Raw genomic sequence first — 15,718 nt, 5'->3', positions numbered from 1 at the left:
TTTAATTCCAGTATTCTAGAGCTTGAACTTGAATGTACTCTGACTCATTTTGTTGCTTCAGGCTTTAGAAGAAGGCAGCAGCAATTTCTAAGTAATACACAGCATATGCAACATACAGCACTCAAAGCGTAATTCTGACTATTTTCAGTGGGTCACAATTGAGGCCAAAAACCTCAAAGAATCATCAGAAAAGAGATAATATTCCTCCTATGAGCAAAATAGTATTGTTTCTACAATCCTAAAAAAATGTATCTGATTTAAAGTAGTTTGTATGTTTTTGTGGACAAACTTGTTGGTTGAATTAATCTTTAGGTAGAGACAAAACCCTTGAAGAATTTCAGCTGAAAGATGAAAGTATCAAGAAGTTACAACAAAAAACTCAGAACAGGAACAGAAATAACCAATGTAACCTCAGAATAAAGCATATTATTACTCTTTATGCAGGAAAGTAACTGTGGTAAAAAGAAGACCTGCAGAAAACAGAGATTTCTGTATGTTATCTTAAGACACGATGAAGAAATCTGTAGGCAATGGGTGTTATCTTTTAGAACAAAGTGTGTGCTTTTTTAGCACAGACATTTAGAGACTTTTGAATGACCAAATATATTTGAATCACTATTAGAAAAACAAAATTCAACTTGTTTCACAATGTTTCTGAAAGATCAAAGCATCTTTGTGAGGTTATATTACTCAGGAAGCAGTACTACAAGTAAAAAAAAAAAAATGTAATTTTCCTTTATGAAAACACCGGCAACAAAGTAAAAACAAAACAAAACACAAACCAAATTATTTCAACAACTAAGAAGCAGTTGCCACCAAAAAGGAGGTTTTAGACACTGTGATTTTTTTTTTTGTGATGTTTCCATTTTATTTTTAAGATAAGAAAATGTGTCTGTCTTCTCTATTGAAAGAAGTTTACAAGTGAGGTTTTTAGCAAACACACCTTTTCCATTCTGGCTAAACAGCACCAAAAAAAAAAACAAAAACAAAAACAACTTTTCTTCTCTCCCAGAGAGTAAAAACAAATGAACAGCAAAATGTGAAGAAAATAAGAGACTTTAAGGAAAAAAGCAAGATGTTATGACACCCCCACAGAACTTTGCCTTTATCATGTAACCTGAAGTCAGTTGTTGCAAAAGGTGTTTGGATATTGTTCAAATTAACAGCTGTAGGTCTGAGTTCCACCCTTCTGTGAATCAAGCCACATCACTTTATTTGCATTTTATAAATTAGCACAGCAACAAGCTGCTTATAAAAATTAACATTGATTCTACTGTAATCAAGAACACTCTTGGAAGAGGCTGTTCATTACTGCTTAGGTCAAACTAACCAAATGACAAAACTGTTTTGAAACTTGCCTATACCTCTATTGAAGAAGTCACAGAACATATAAACAAAAATTTAAAAATTGATTAACAGTAAACACAAAAAAGCTAACAATCTACCACTAGGAAGACAATAATCAAGAAAGCTGTTCTGCTTAACCAGAACAACCTTTGAGTTTGAACAAGTATAGAAATGCAACTTTACATAACTGCTGGGATTTAATTCTGTGGTTAACTAGTATCCTAAAAATGCCTTAATCTCACAGAGAACAGAACAGTCATTCATTGTTGAGTCTGCAGTCCAAACACATGCAGTCTGGGGTGTTAACTACATTAACAAACAACTTATTAAGTTGCCTTAAACACAATCAACTGTTTCTCCACATAGGATTTATTACTCTGTTTTATGGCTGAAAACAAAATCATTTGCACTTACAAAGTATTGCCCAGGGTGCTCTTCTACAATGAACTGTAGTGTTCTGAAGTTAAGAAGTCTTGGAAGACAATTACAAGAAATCATCGATTAATGAGGAACATGTTATGAAATGAAACCACTTCAAGATCCCTTACATAAAGGGCTAGTGCAAAGTCAAAGGAACCATACTGGCAACTATTTTATCCAACGCTGCAAAGGAATACACACTCATGTCGGAGCAGAAACAGGCCTAAACTCAGCTCTTAAGTGGCCCCAATCCCTCCCCTCTTCTCAAAGGAGTGCTTGAGGAAGGTTTGAACAAATGTTTGTCCCATGGACAAGAGTCCCTATAAGGTCTGTCTACCTTGTTATACACTCTGTGTTTCAGCCTTCTTATAGAGTGACTTGGAAGAACTGTAAGATAACAAGCAGATAACAATGAAACCTGTAAAACAATAGTTATGGTATGTCTCTAGTTCAATACTGCTTGACAATCTAGTTTCTTGTTTCAAGTTGGCTCAGGATTAAGATCGATTAAATCAACCTTGCTCATTCCAAATGAAGTAAGTGTGACATTTATTGTCACGGAAAGGAGTAGAATGGTGTCTCTGACATCTTTTGGTAGGACACAATTATTGGTAAGATAGTGGCATTAGAGGCCTTTAGGGTTTGAAAAAAGGGATTTGATTTCTCAAAGAGCATCACAGACCTGATTCACTTTTTTCTCGTGGCTGATCAGAGAGGAAAAAAATAACCAGCTTTCTATGTTACGTTAGATCAGATCACTTGAGGTAGCTGTCTTACCACATAGTGGAGTAAGCTGATCTAATAAGAATGATCACACTTATTCCATCTGGAAGCAAAGTTATTCATGGAGACTTTTGGTAGGCATTTGGGTGCAAGCCCACTGAACAAGACTTTGCTACAGGCAAAATTTTGCCTTACTATGTGCTGTATACCAACGAGAGATCTCTAGGAAACGATCACTTTCATATTTAAACATTTAATATTGCGTATGTTCATTTCATGTTTTCAGTTTCAGTAAGTCATTAAGGAACTGAAAATGCATGGAGCAGTTTTCAGAAATTTAGTTTTACTTTAGGAAACAAAGTTTGAAACTTCAGACTGGATATTCCTCTTTTCTACAGCTTCTGGATATTGAGATAAAATATGACCTCTAAAGAAAACAAGTCAAAAAAGTTAATGGCACTTAGACTTAAACAGTATTCCTTTCCTCATTCAGTAGCAGCTCGACATTTTCTATGTCGAGCAGAATCATGCAGAGTTTTACTTAAAGAACCTGTGTGGCAACAACCTCATGCAGAGCTCTGAAAAAACCTAAGAGCTAATGTTTAAAGTTATGCAATGCAAACTATTATTCAGTATTTACTTGATCCATTTTCTTCCACAGATACTATGTTTCTCTTCAAGTCTCATTCACAAAGCACTTTGAAATGCCTGCATCATAAAAATCTCAAGAAAAAAAGTTTTAAAGAAACTGACAAGAACCAGAATAAAATCTGAATGGAAGAAGCATCTTTTGTCTTTTGCCCCTTGGGAAAGAGTCAGAACCACAGGGGGAGTTCTGGTAGGAAGAACATAAAATGCAGAGCCAACATGATAAAAATCAATCCTATGAAAGGGAGATGATCCTCTTAAGATTTTATTTAATAATACGATGACCATCTCCTCTACACCATATCCCGCCTACCCTCAGTAAATATTTAAAGGCATATCTTCTATGAAAGCATTTTATTCTACCATGTCTAGTCAGAAAACTGACTGATTAAATGTGTACTTGTCCCCAAACACCTTAAATGATCATAAAGCAAATCCTCTGTGTATTATCATCCAGCATCCCTGAGGCAAGAAAAATGAGAGGAACGAATATTCAGTACTCATACTATATATTGAAAAATGGGTCGCCACATTAAGGTTTTTTTTTGTTTTTTTTTTTTTTTTTCCAGTACAGGCAAGAGTTTTCAAGACAAACTATGAAAGATTTCATTTCTGCTGCTTTTCATCAATAACATCAAATACATTTTTATTTGTAATGATTTCTGAAAGTTAGTTTTTGATTTAGACCAATAAAAAAGAAAAAAAAATCAGGCTGTAACAAAACAAAAATGCAATCCCTCTCCCTCCCCACAAAAGCTCTAAGGAATGTAAATTTCAGATTAAGGACATGAAGCTTAATGAGGAGCTCTAGAGACACACTCCTTTTTAGAAGCTACCCTGGGGAAAACGTGACAGAGTACTGAAGAGGGACCAATTGCAGTGTGTAGGAAGCAGGCAAATATCTAAGCTTCCTCTTTTCTTTGTGATAAAGCTCAAGCATTCCTGTATTAACAACCAAGTAAAAATATCCAGTCTTTTCTGCTTATCCTGACCTCATTAGTGTCCTGTTGATTGTTTAAGAGAAGACTCTTTCATTGTAAATTCTCTTTTAAACAGCGCTCCCCCCCGACTTCCCCCCACAGGCCTTTAATTGTGCAGACTACAGACATTTGACAAGTATGACAACTACTTTGAATTAATGCTGTAAGATTATTTATGTGCTGCCTTAATTTTAAAGAGCAAACCTGATTAAAACCAAAACCATGTGTTCCAGGATTCTGTAAAAGAGCTGCAGAATCAGCAGCACATGATGGGCATTTCCAGCAAAAGACCATTTTACTAAGACATTTCAAAGAAAAATGGCAATAAATCATTGCCTGTATCAATTACAAATATGCACACACACTCTCCAGTCATAAAGTAAGGTCTTCTCAAAGTCTGGAGTCCTGAAATGCACATGTTCAATAGAGAAAGGAAATCATTTTAGGTAAAGAAACCTTCTCTTTGCTCTACACCTGTGCCTAATTTACACTGCGCTGATCATGGAGTTAACACAATTAAATTTCAAATGAAAATCACAGTCTTTTGGGCTTTGAGTGCAACTATATGCTTATCAGAACACAATCTAGGAAAAAAAAAAAAAAAAAAAAGATCCCGGAGTCATTTAAGAGAGGTTTTCATATTGCAGCAATGAGTGTCAAAAAAGCAACAAACAAACAAAACAAACAAACAAACAACAACACAAAAACCAAAAAACTGAAGGCAACGAATCACAGAATGAAGAACATTTCCTTCAGTGTTAATGACATCAATCTTGTTTTATTTCCATAGTGCTGTTCTTAAAGCTGACAAGCACTTGACCTGCCTGTGGACACAAAATCCCTCATCTTCCTTACTGAATTTGAACACAAGATAATATTTCATTTTTTCTGAAGTTTAATAGTCAGCTTTGAAAAATCTGATGAAGAAACAGAGTAGAGGAGAGTTACACAGCACTTTTACAGTTCCAAAACATTTTATAAGCATATGCAAATTATTACACTTCCACAGACATGCAGCCACCTCTTGAAGGAAGCATAGCAATTAGTTAATAGCACACTACACCTCAGCACATTTGCTTAAGTCGTGAAAAAAAGTTAAATCAAAATAATAAAATGGGAAATTATGAAGAGACAGAATATAATTTTTAACTGAAAACTACTCAGGAACCTTGTTGGCATTGTTATTCCTGTAGGCAGTGAATTAGCACTTGAACTGCTACACTTTGGGATGTGTGATAAGAAGCTGCTCTCCTCAGGCAAGAAGGAGCAGAAGGGTGTGGTGCCAGGCAGGGGCACCCCAATAACCTGGTGAGGGACATGAGGACCCCTAGGACCGTGGTACCCCAGGGCATTAGCCCCACAGGTCTGGGGTGACAGCCACCACCATGAGTCTGCAGGAGACTGGGATCTGTGGTGTCCTGAGATCACCACAGACTGAGGGGTTGCTTCCAGGTGTGTGGGGTCGTTATAGGGGAAGAGCATTTGGGAATCGCACAAAAGTTATCCTGGTCAGACAGAGAGGGGAAAAAGATGGGGCCATCAGTGCTGTTTGCATTAGCCCTAATGCTGAGTGTGCCTCTGTTAACTGGTGTGGCTGAACATGAGTACATATATATAGGTGCTGTAGGAGTGTGTGTGTCTGGGAATACATGCTCAGCCTCGCTACTGGCTGGACCTGGGACATGGAACTGTGGCAGCCTTGCCTCTGCTGGACTGCTGGGTGCAGCAAACCCCACAAGGGTAAATCCCAAGCCAACACTGAAGGATATTCAACACATATCCTAAGCTTTATTCAGACAAATCTCCAAATTATTTTTTGCCAGACAGAAAGTGAACCATATTCTTTTGAGTGTGGTTAACACATAACCAGCTTCCTTTTCTTAATTCTTAATGCTAATGTCCTAAAAATGGAAATGAAGCCTCCCTCCAAGACAGTCTGCAGCAGGGCACAAATGTTTTTTTGTTTGTTTGCTTTGTTTTTGTTTTTGAAATATAAATGTATACACGTATGGATATGTATACACATGCACACATATGTCTATAAAAGAAAGGTAAATAGGAAAGAAGAGGCAATACCACTAAGTTGGTAACCGACTTCATGTCTTCACTGAGGACAGGCTTTAAAAGTGAGTTTTCAGGTTTCAGATCAACGGCAGACCATCATTGCAAGGAAGCAAGCCCACTACAGAGAACAAAATAAAGAAAATTAACATAAACTATATTCTGTTTTGAGTTGCTTAGTACAGTTTTATTTTTTCAGTCTGAAATAACTCCACTCTGTCAGGCTAAATCACCTCCCAGCATCATGTGACCTTCCTTTAGGGTGGTCACTCAAGTGAAGTCAGAAAGTTTCTTCATTTTAACTGTAGTAGTTTGAGGCTGTTTTAGACCCACACTAACAACTTTCTCCAGTTTGGGTTGCATAACAATTTCCCATCATGTTGTTCTCTTGAGCTCACTGTAAGTCAAAGTTGCATACGTAAGATGTAAGGGCAATCAAATACACACCTCTGTGGATCACAACAAATCAGTGAAATAGAAACAAGCTAAAGTAAACAGCTAGTTTGTGAACTCCCAGGTATTATTTCAATGGAGTAAAGTCCTTGTTTTGCTTTCCTTCACCACATATACAGTTTGTTCTCCTTTGTTTATCTATTCAAATTTCAGCTGCATGGGAATGATTAAGCAGCACCAGCACTCCATAAGGTCTGAATCAGTTATGGGATTTAAGGGTGCTTCTTGCTTGGGTTGCCAGTAAAAATGTAAGAGAGATCCTTATCTCTTTACAGTCAGGAGGAAATCCCTGAAAATCACGGGTACCCACTATATCTCATGGATCACGTAGCAGAGATAATTTGTACGTGGGCAGGTACATCCAGCTGCATGCCTACTCACCCACACTATAAGCCAGTTCAGTTCTAGCTACTCAACTGCATCGTATGTGATAGCCACCCCCAATCACAGCACCCCAGCCACAGGCACCAGCCAGCACTTGGCTGGCTTGGAGTGTTGGTAGGGTGGGAATATACCTGTCCAAGCAATGTGCCTCAAAAATATCAACTCATGTCTTGGAAAAAGGCGGAGCATAAAGCCGTCATAAAAGCATAAAACTGGCACAAACTGTAATGTAAGCATCAGATAATTAAGCAAATGTGTCTGCATATTTAAACCCGATTCAGCTTTGATTCCATGGATTAAATTTTAGAAATTGCCTCATATCCTGAGGCAAAGGGAGGGCAAATGATTTCACTAGAAGGTGCCAGGGACAGCAAGACAATTTAGAAATCTATGACCATTCTCAAGTCACTGGATGTTTTATCACTGACTTCAGTGAGGACGGACTTTTACATCTTGCACGCTGACCACTGTTGGGAATGAAAAGGACAACTGGAAATAAATTCATGCTTTACTAAAGGAAGAATACATTCCCCTTTACAGACTGAGGGAGTCAGAAAAGAGATTTCTTCTTTGATGCTTCACTGTCAGTGAGATACTTCTACACAAAAAAATCCTTTCCACGTATGCATTTGTTCAGTTACAAGTGGAATTTATCTCAGATGTTCAATGTCTGTAATTTGTGAGAGGGACTTCACAAAAACTGAACAAAATACATATATTACTTTCTGCATCTGAAGAGGAAAGGTTTTCTTCCGGCAATCTAACCAGGAGGACAAACACTGGGATTTGAAACAAACAGTAATTATATAGCTAATGCCTTTGAACAGAATAGCACCCAATGTTCCAACAGCTTTTTAAGGCAGCCTTGTTTTCCTTAACCAGAAGGAATTCAAATAAACTGAGCACTATTTAAAAACAAACAAAGGAGTCATGTCTAAACTAGAGCACAGGGAAGAAATGAGGCATGTCATTTCCATTAAGCTATGTTCAGCGTACAGAAACGAGGAGAGAACTCACCACATTTTTAAAAGACCTGCTCCCAGAAGTCTCTACTTGTATATGCTGTACACACACCTTGTGGTGGTTTTACTCGAGTGGGTGGCCAAACTCCACCACAACCACTCTCTCACTCCCCCTCCTCAAAGAGGAACGGGGAGAAAATACGATGAAAAGGGCTCAAGGGTTGAGATAAGGACAGGGAGATTGTGCAGTAATTATCGTGACTGGCAAAACAGACTCAGCATAGGGAGATAGGAAGATTTATTACATATTACTAACAAGCTAGAGAAGTGAGAAACAAATGAAAGAAACCAAAAGCACCTTCCCCCCCATCCACCCTCTTCCATCTCCTCCCCCGAGTGGCACAGGGGAACAGGGGACTGGGGGTTATGGTCAGTCTATAGCGCTTCTTCTCCGCCGCTCCGTCTGGGTCACTCTCGTCCCCTGTGCTGTGGGGTCCCTCCCACGGGATGCAGTCCTTGCTGAACTGATCCGGTGTGGGCTGCCCACAGGCAGCAGCTCTTCAAGAACTGCTCCAGGTATGGGTCCGTACCATGGGGTCCATCCCTCAGGAGCAAACCGCTCCAACCTGGGTCCCCCATGGGCGGCAGCTCTTGCCAGGTCACCTGCTCCTGCGTGGTCTCCTCTCCACAGGCTACAGGTCCGGCCCGGAATCTGCTCCGGTAGGGGTCTTCCACAGGCCGCAGCCTCCGTCGGTGCAGGTCCACCTGCTCCACTGTGGTCTCCTCCACAGGCTGCAGCATGGAACCCTGCTCCACCGTGGTACTCCATGGGCTGCAGGGTGACAGCCTGCTTCACCATGGTCCTCACCACAGGCCGCAGGGGACTTCTGCTCCGGCGTCTGGAGCACCTCTCCCCCTCCTTCTTCGCTGACCTTGGCGCCTGCAAGGCTGTTCCTCACTCCTCTCACTCTCCCAGCTGCTGTGTGTGGCACAGCGTTTTTTTTCCCTGTCTTAAATACGCTCTCATAGAGGCGCAAAACAACATCACTTATTGGCTCGGCTCTGGTCAGCAGCGGAGCCCTAACCAAACATGGGACAGCTTCTAGATCCTTCTCACAGAAGCCACCCCTATGGCCCCCCGCTACCAAAACAGACACAGACACAGACACAGACACAGATTTCTAGGTTGGAAGAGACCTCAAGATCATCGAGTCCAACCTCCGACCTAACACTAAGTACTCCACTAAACTATATCGCTAAGCTCTACATCTAAATGTCTTTTAAAGACCTCCAGGGATGGCGACTCCACCACCTCCCTGGGCAGCCCGTTCCAATGCTTAATAACCCTTTCGGTAAAGAAGTACTTCCTAACATCCAACCTAAAACTCCCCTGTCGCAACTTTTGCCCATTCCCCCTCGTCCTGTCACCAGGCACGTGGGAGAACAGACCAACCCCCACCTCACTACAGCCTCCTTTAAGGTAACTGTAGAGAGCGATAAGGTCGCCCCTGAGCCTCCTCTTCTCCAGGCTGAACAAGCCCAGCTCCCTCAGCCGCTCCTCATAAGACTTGTTCTCCAGACCCCTCACCAGCTTGGTCGCCCTTCTCTGGACTCGCTCGAGCACGTCCATGTCCTTCCTGTAGCGAGGGGCCCAAAACTGAACACAGTACTCGAGGTGCGGCCTCACCAGAGCCGAGTACAGGGGCACAATCACCTCCCTAGACCTGCTGGCCACACTGCTTCTTATACAGGCCAGGATGCTGTTGGCCTTCTTGGCCACCTGAGCACACTGCTGGCTCATATTCAGCCGACTATCAACCAATACTCCCAGGTCCTTCTCGGCCAGGCAGCTTTCCAACCACTCATCTCCCAGCCTGTAGCTCTGCTTGGGGTTGTTGCGCCCCAGGTGCAGGACCCGGCACTTGGCCTTGTTGAACTTCATAAAGTTGACCTCAGCCCATCAGTCCAGCCTATCCAGATCCTCCTGCAGAGCCTTCCTGCCCTCGAGCAGATCGACACACACACTTAGCTTGGTGTCATCTGCAAACTTACTGAGGGTGCACTGGACGCCCTCATCCAGATCATCGATAAAGATATTAAAGAGGACCGGCCCCAGTACCGAGCCCTGGGGGACACCACTTGTGACCAGCCTCCAACCAGATTTGACTCCATTCACCACAACTCTTTGGGCCCGGCTATCCAGCCAGTTTCTAACCCAGCGAAGCGTACGCCAGTCCAAGCCCCGAGCAGCCAGTTTCTTGAGGAGAATGTTGTGGGGAACGGTGTCAAAAGCCTTACTGAGGTCAAGGTAAACCACATCCACAGCCCTTCCCTCATCCACCAAGCGCGTCACTTTGTCATAGAAGGAGACCAGGTTCGTCAAGCAGGACCCGCCTTTCATAAACCCATGCTGACTGGGCCTGATCGCCTGCTTGCCCTTCAAGTGCCGCGTGATGACCCTCAAGATAATCTGCTCCATGAGCTTTCCTGGCACTGAGGTCAAACTGACAGGCCTATAGTTCCCCGGGTCTGCCCTCCGGCCCTTCTTATAGATGGGCGTCACATTGGCTAGCCGCCAGTCAACTGGGACCTCCCCCGATAGCCAGGACTGCCGATAAATGATGGAAAGCGGCTCGGCCAGCTCCTCCGCCAGTTCTTTCAGTACACTCGGGTGCATCCCATCCGGCCCCATCGACTTGCGCACATCCAAGCTCCTTAGCAGGTCGCCAACCATTTCCTCATGAATAGCAAAGGCCACATCCTGCTCCCCATCCCCTTCCGCCAGCTCAGGGCACTGGGTATCCAGAGAACAACCGGTATTGCCGCTAAAGACTGAGGCAAAGGCGGCATTAAGCACCTCAGCCTTTTCTTCATCCTTAGTAACTAGGTTTCCCCTCGCATCCAGTAAAGGATGGAGATTCTCCTTAGTCCTCCGTTTCGCGTTGATATATTTGTGAAAGGATTTTTTGTTGTCTTTAACGGCAGTAGCCAGGTTGAGCTCCAGATGAGCTTTGGCCTTTCTAATTTTCTCCCTGCACAGCCTCGCTACATCCTTGTAGTCCTCCTCAGCGGCCCGCCCTTTTTTCCAAAGATTATAAACCCTCTTTTTTCTGCTAAGCACAAGCCGCAACTCTCTGTTGAGCCAGGCCGGTCTTCTTCCACGCCGGCTCGTCTTTGGGCACGTGGGGACGGACCGCTCCTGTGCCGTTAAGATTTCCTTCTTGAGGAGCGCCCAGTCTTCCTGGACTCCTCTGCCCTTCAGAACCGCCTCCCAAGGGACTCGGCCAACCAGCGTCCTGAGCAGCTCAAAGTCAGCCCTCCGGAAGTCCAAGACAGCAGTTTTACTGGTCCCCTTCCTGGCCTCGCCAAGAATAGAGAACTCTACCATTTCGTGGTCACTCTGTCCAAGACAGTTTCCGACCACCACATCTCCCACCAGTCCTTCTCTGTTTGTGAACAGAAGGTCTAGCGGGGCACCACCCCTGGTGGGTTCACTGACCAGCTGCGTCAGGAAGCTATCTCCCACGCTCTCCAGAAACCTCCTAGACTGCTTTCTCCGTGCTGTGTTGTGTTTCCAGGATATATCCGGGAAGTTGAAGTCCCCCACGAGGACAAGCGCCGACGATTTTGCAACTTCTGTCAGTTGCCTATAAAACTCCTCATCCGTCTCCTCATCCTGGTTCGGCGGTCTATAACAGACCCCGATCAGGACGCTAGCCTTGCCGGCCTTCCCGCGGATCCTAACCCACAGGGATTCAACCTTATCATTCCCAGCCTGGAGTTCCACAACATCAAAAGATTCTCTAATGTAGAGAGCCACGCCACCACCCCCTCTGTGCTGCCTGTCCCTCCTGAAGAGCCGATAGCCAGGCATCCTTGCCACATAAACCCACTACACACCTATATTTGCACTTTCTCTTTTGTCCTTATAAAAGAACAAATATAAACAATAGGAGTCTGCAATTGCCCATACTCATTTCAGTATCATGCACATCAGCCAGGAAATGCAATCTGACCCTCCTCTTCCTGGTCAATCTTTGCTTTCCTGCAAGCTTGGCCCATCCTCAGGTTATGGAAGCATTCCTGTTATACCTCGCGCTTATCTCCATGCAGGTACAGGTCTGAATGTCCTTGCCAGGAGACATAAATGCTCCTCTTACAAATCTTGCAGGAAAAACATGAAATAGGCAGATACAGAAAACATAATCCAACAATTTTTATTTCTGTTTCTTCTATTCTTTTCCCCTTAAATTCCACTGAAAATTTCAGGGACTAACAAATCTGAGGCATACTGAAACCTTTCCTGGCACAGCTGTATGACAGCTCCATTACTGGTATGCATATGCATGTTGAAGGACAACCAGTATCGAAGAGCTGGAATGTGTCCCATCGTGGGCAGACATAACCACCCCTGCCTTATCATGTATGATCATTATTAGTAAAAAAGAGTAATTTAATATTCATATAAAATATAATAATCCCCTAATAGGTAAAAATCCCTTCTGCATCACAACTGACATTTTATCAGATGCCAAATGTGCTTATCTGAAAGGTCTGTTACTGTGTCATTTTAAAATCTCTTCATTTCCCTACTATTTTCCTTCCTACAATACCACTAAATGTATTACCGTATATTCTTTATGGATAGCTACTGACATTATCAAGAGCACAAACAATGTCAGCAATTGTTTACCAGTAGAAAACAAGAAATTTTGCCTTCAACTGGAGTCTCCAATTAAAGTTAGCACTTAAGTAGGACAATTCAGTATGTCTGATCACTCCACTTTTCAATGCTAATGCGTTTCTTTAAAATGTCTGTGAAAATTTTCTGACCTTTAAGATGAGATTCTCTGAGTAATTTCTTTAAGAGAGAGAAAATTGAATCTGATTTCTGTAAAAAACACAAATCTATTCTGCATGAATATTCAACAAGTTTTTCTTCCAGCGTTCTCTCAAGCCCAAACTGATTTTTTTCTTTCATAAACTGTCCCTATTGTTCTTAGATAAGCACTGGCTAAAATAACATCAGACAACAAGATGATAAGACTCCCTAAACGACATCAGGACCTCAACTCTCAATTCACAGCCACGGAATTTACCAATACGGTTGGGCAATCCTAGCTTTTACAATTCAATTTTTCCATCAGTAAGGAAAGGATAATTGATTTCATAAAGCACCCTGAGAACTATGGTGAAAGGTGCTATTACTGTTGAAGTAACATTGAAAAACGGATCTGCAACTACCAGTTCTTTTTCTTCACTGAACAAGTTAAATTCCCTCTTTCACAGAAAGTCTCCTGAATGGTCTTCAGAGCTTCACAGTGACAGTGCAAGAAGTGAAGTCCACTTCATTGTGGCATTACCACAGTTCACAGTATTTAGTCATCATCATGAAAGAAAGCAAACCAGCACTGATGATGGGTCTCCATGATGACAGAAAAAGATTGTCCTCCTCCCCCTAAGAACCAGGTAATATTTTTGTTCTTAAGGATAACGCTTAAGGACAGCTTCCCCCTTCCCTGACTGCTCAGTCACTGCTCAGTCACAAAAATTTCTCATCTGAGAATACTCTGTGCGGACAAATTTTTCCTTTTACAGCCTGACTCCAGCTAGAGTACTAGGTTTTGTCTTTCTCTTTCTCTCAACCCTCTCTCTGCAACTTTTCCAAACATTAGTAAATGTTATAATATTTTATGAAGCAACCTCTAAGTTTTGGAATCAGTACCCAGTGGGGTAAATTAAGTGGAAGATGCATCCTGAACTACTATGCATTTGAACAGATGACATTTTTTTTTTAATACGTGTATGTCAAACATATATGTTTATATGTTAAGGAGTCTTATAACTCCTTAACACTTGATATATCAGAAATAAGAAAACTTCAGCTGTTCGGACAAATCTTCCAGATGAACAGTGGCTGTTTCCTTTCTGTGCAGCACAGAAGGAATAGTTAGGCACAGTACACAACTTGTTCCCGTGGTTTCTAGTTCAGACATTACAGGGGAGAGGGTCTACACAGGACATCTTCTATGCACAGTTATACCTTTGTCTATTTACTTTTCCTTTCCGATTTGGCGAAGCAGGCAAAGCTACAGGAATAAATGGTGAAATTAATAGATTATGTTCAGGTATGTTTATCACTAAGTAATTTCCACCAGCAAATGTTTTCTGTTGATGACACATGAATCAAAAAACCTGGACAGCTTTTCCAATTCTAGGTTGAATAGATGGGACTGGCAGTTAGAAGATATATATAAAGATGAAAATGCAAAGTCACTGTATTTCATACAGTTGTGGATCTGCTTTGACAATTCTTCAGATGCAGTAAATAAGGAAACTCATAGCACCATTTTACTGCAACTTTTTCAAAGCTAGAATCACACCTAAAAGATGTGACAGATGAAAAAACTATGCTGAATCTCTCTTCTGAGTGACTGGATATTGCCTAGAAATGGCATTTCTCTTTATTTCAGACTAACTCGTAGGGCACTCTTGATCACCATCTTTTCAAACCACCACCGAAAATAAGGCCAATAAGATGAGAAAGGAAGGGAAGACTCTGGTATACGATCACAGCAAAAGCAAATTCCCTACAACTATCACAAGAATAGAGAGGGGTCTTATGACATGGTCTGATTGAATGGCCCACATGGGATGTGATTCTACTGCTCTCAACACCACCACTGTCATTTTTCATATTCACTACTTTTACTCAACATATTGTCCTATCTCACTACAGGGAATCATAGTCTGCAATGCAAGGAACCGCTTGTTATCTTCAAGAGGCATTGACAAAAGCTTGATGGTGCTGGTTACATCACTCATACGTTTGTTCAATTACACAATGCTGATCAGACAGAACTAGATAAAAGATAAAGCAGCCCTCAGTTAACCTGTCTTTGTTCAGTGTCTTATGAATAGCAGAAGTATTTCTGTTAAGGATTTCTTGAAGCAGGGCCTAGTGGAAAACAAGGAAAAAATGGATGGTTCATGATCAAGCACTGATCTAATTCAACTATGAATTTCTGTCTATTCACAGACTTCTTGTATATAGTTTGCTAGAGTTTGGAATAATATCAGGGACCAGACTCCTATAGGGAAGAAAGAAAAAAAATAGAAGTCCCAAAACAGGTGCAAGGGTGTTATATTTCTATGCCTTTCCTCAATTTACCATTGGAAGCTCTTCAGTATCACAAAGCTACCTACCTTATTATTGATACTTTTTTCTTCTTCTTCTTCTTCTTCTTTTTTTTTTTTTTCATTCCCTCCCCCCCCCCCCATAAGTTTTTAACTGATAAAGGTGAATTTATCTGTTTTGTGTATTCTCATTGCTTAAATTTGGGTCCTTCCTTTTCCCAGTAAAACCACCTTACCAGCTGTCATTGAGTATTCACCACTTGGCTCCCAATGTATCACAAAGTGCCTGTTTGGAGAGGAACTGTGCTTTTATTCCACAATTTAGGATGATGTCTACTGTTTTCTGGTGAGGAAGAAGAATTATTTCAGCTCAAAAAGAGTTCTTCCTGGTTTTATGTGCCCCTCCCACTGGAGATGGGTTACTACCCAGGCTTTCAGCTACAATTCACAGAACGACTTGGTGACTGGCTCAGAATCATTTCATTATTTACAAATACTCAGAAGAAGCTGGCAGGAAAAGATCTTAAAAATATATCTGTGAGGTAAAGCTAGTGTGTTCCTCTTTAGATTTGGAACCAAGACATCCAGTATCCAGTGACAGGA

General features: G+C 41.8%; 1 long non-coding RNA gene across 2 annotated transcripts in view; it reads right to left on the bottom strand.

The window, feature by feature from the left end:
* LOC118243881 (uncharacterized) overlaps positions 1 to 15,718 on the bottom strand; it is a 115,851-nt gene that overhangs the window by 57,830 nt on the left and 42,303 nt on the right. The window contains exon 3 of one of the 2 annotated variants that reach the window (XR_004777373.2): positions 6,195 to 6,300. This is a non-coding gene — a long non-coding RNA (uncharacterized LOC118243881). Of the gene's footprint in view, positions 1 to 4,035; positions 6,301 to 15,718 lie in introns of those variants that run through there. The other variant, XR_004777372.2, reaches the window with a different exon arrangement.

This window comes from Cygnus atratus, chromosome 3 (assembly GCF_013377495.2).
Source record: "Cygnus atratus isolate AKBS03 ecotype Queensland, Australia chromosome 3, CAtr_DNAZoo_HiC_assembly, whole genome shotgun sequence".
Classification (NCBI taxonomy): Eukaryota; Metazoa; Chordata; class Aves; order Anseriformes; family Anatidae; genus Cygnus; species Cygnus atratus.
Note: the sequence above shows the minus strand (reverse complement) of the source record. Positions and strands in the feature narration are given on the sequence as shown.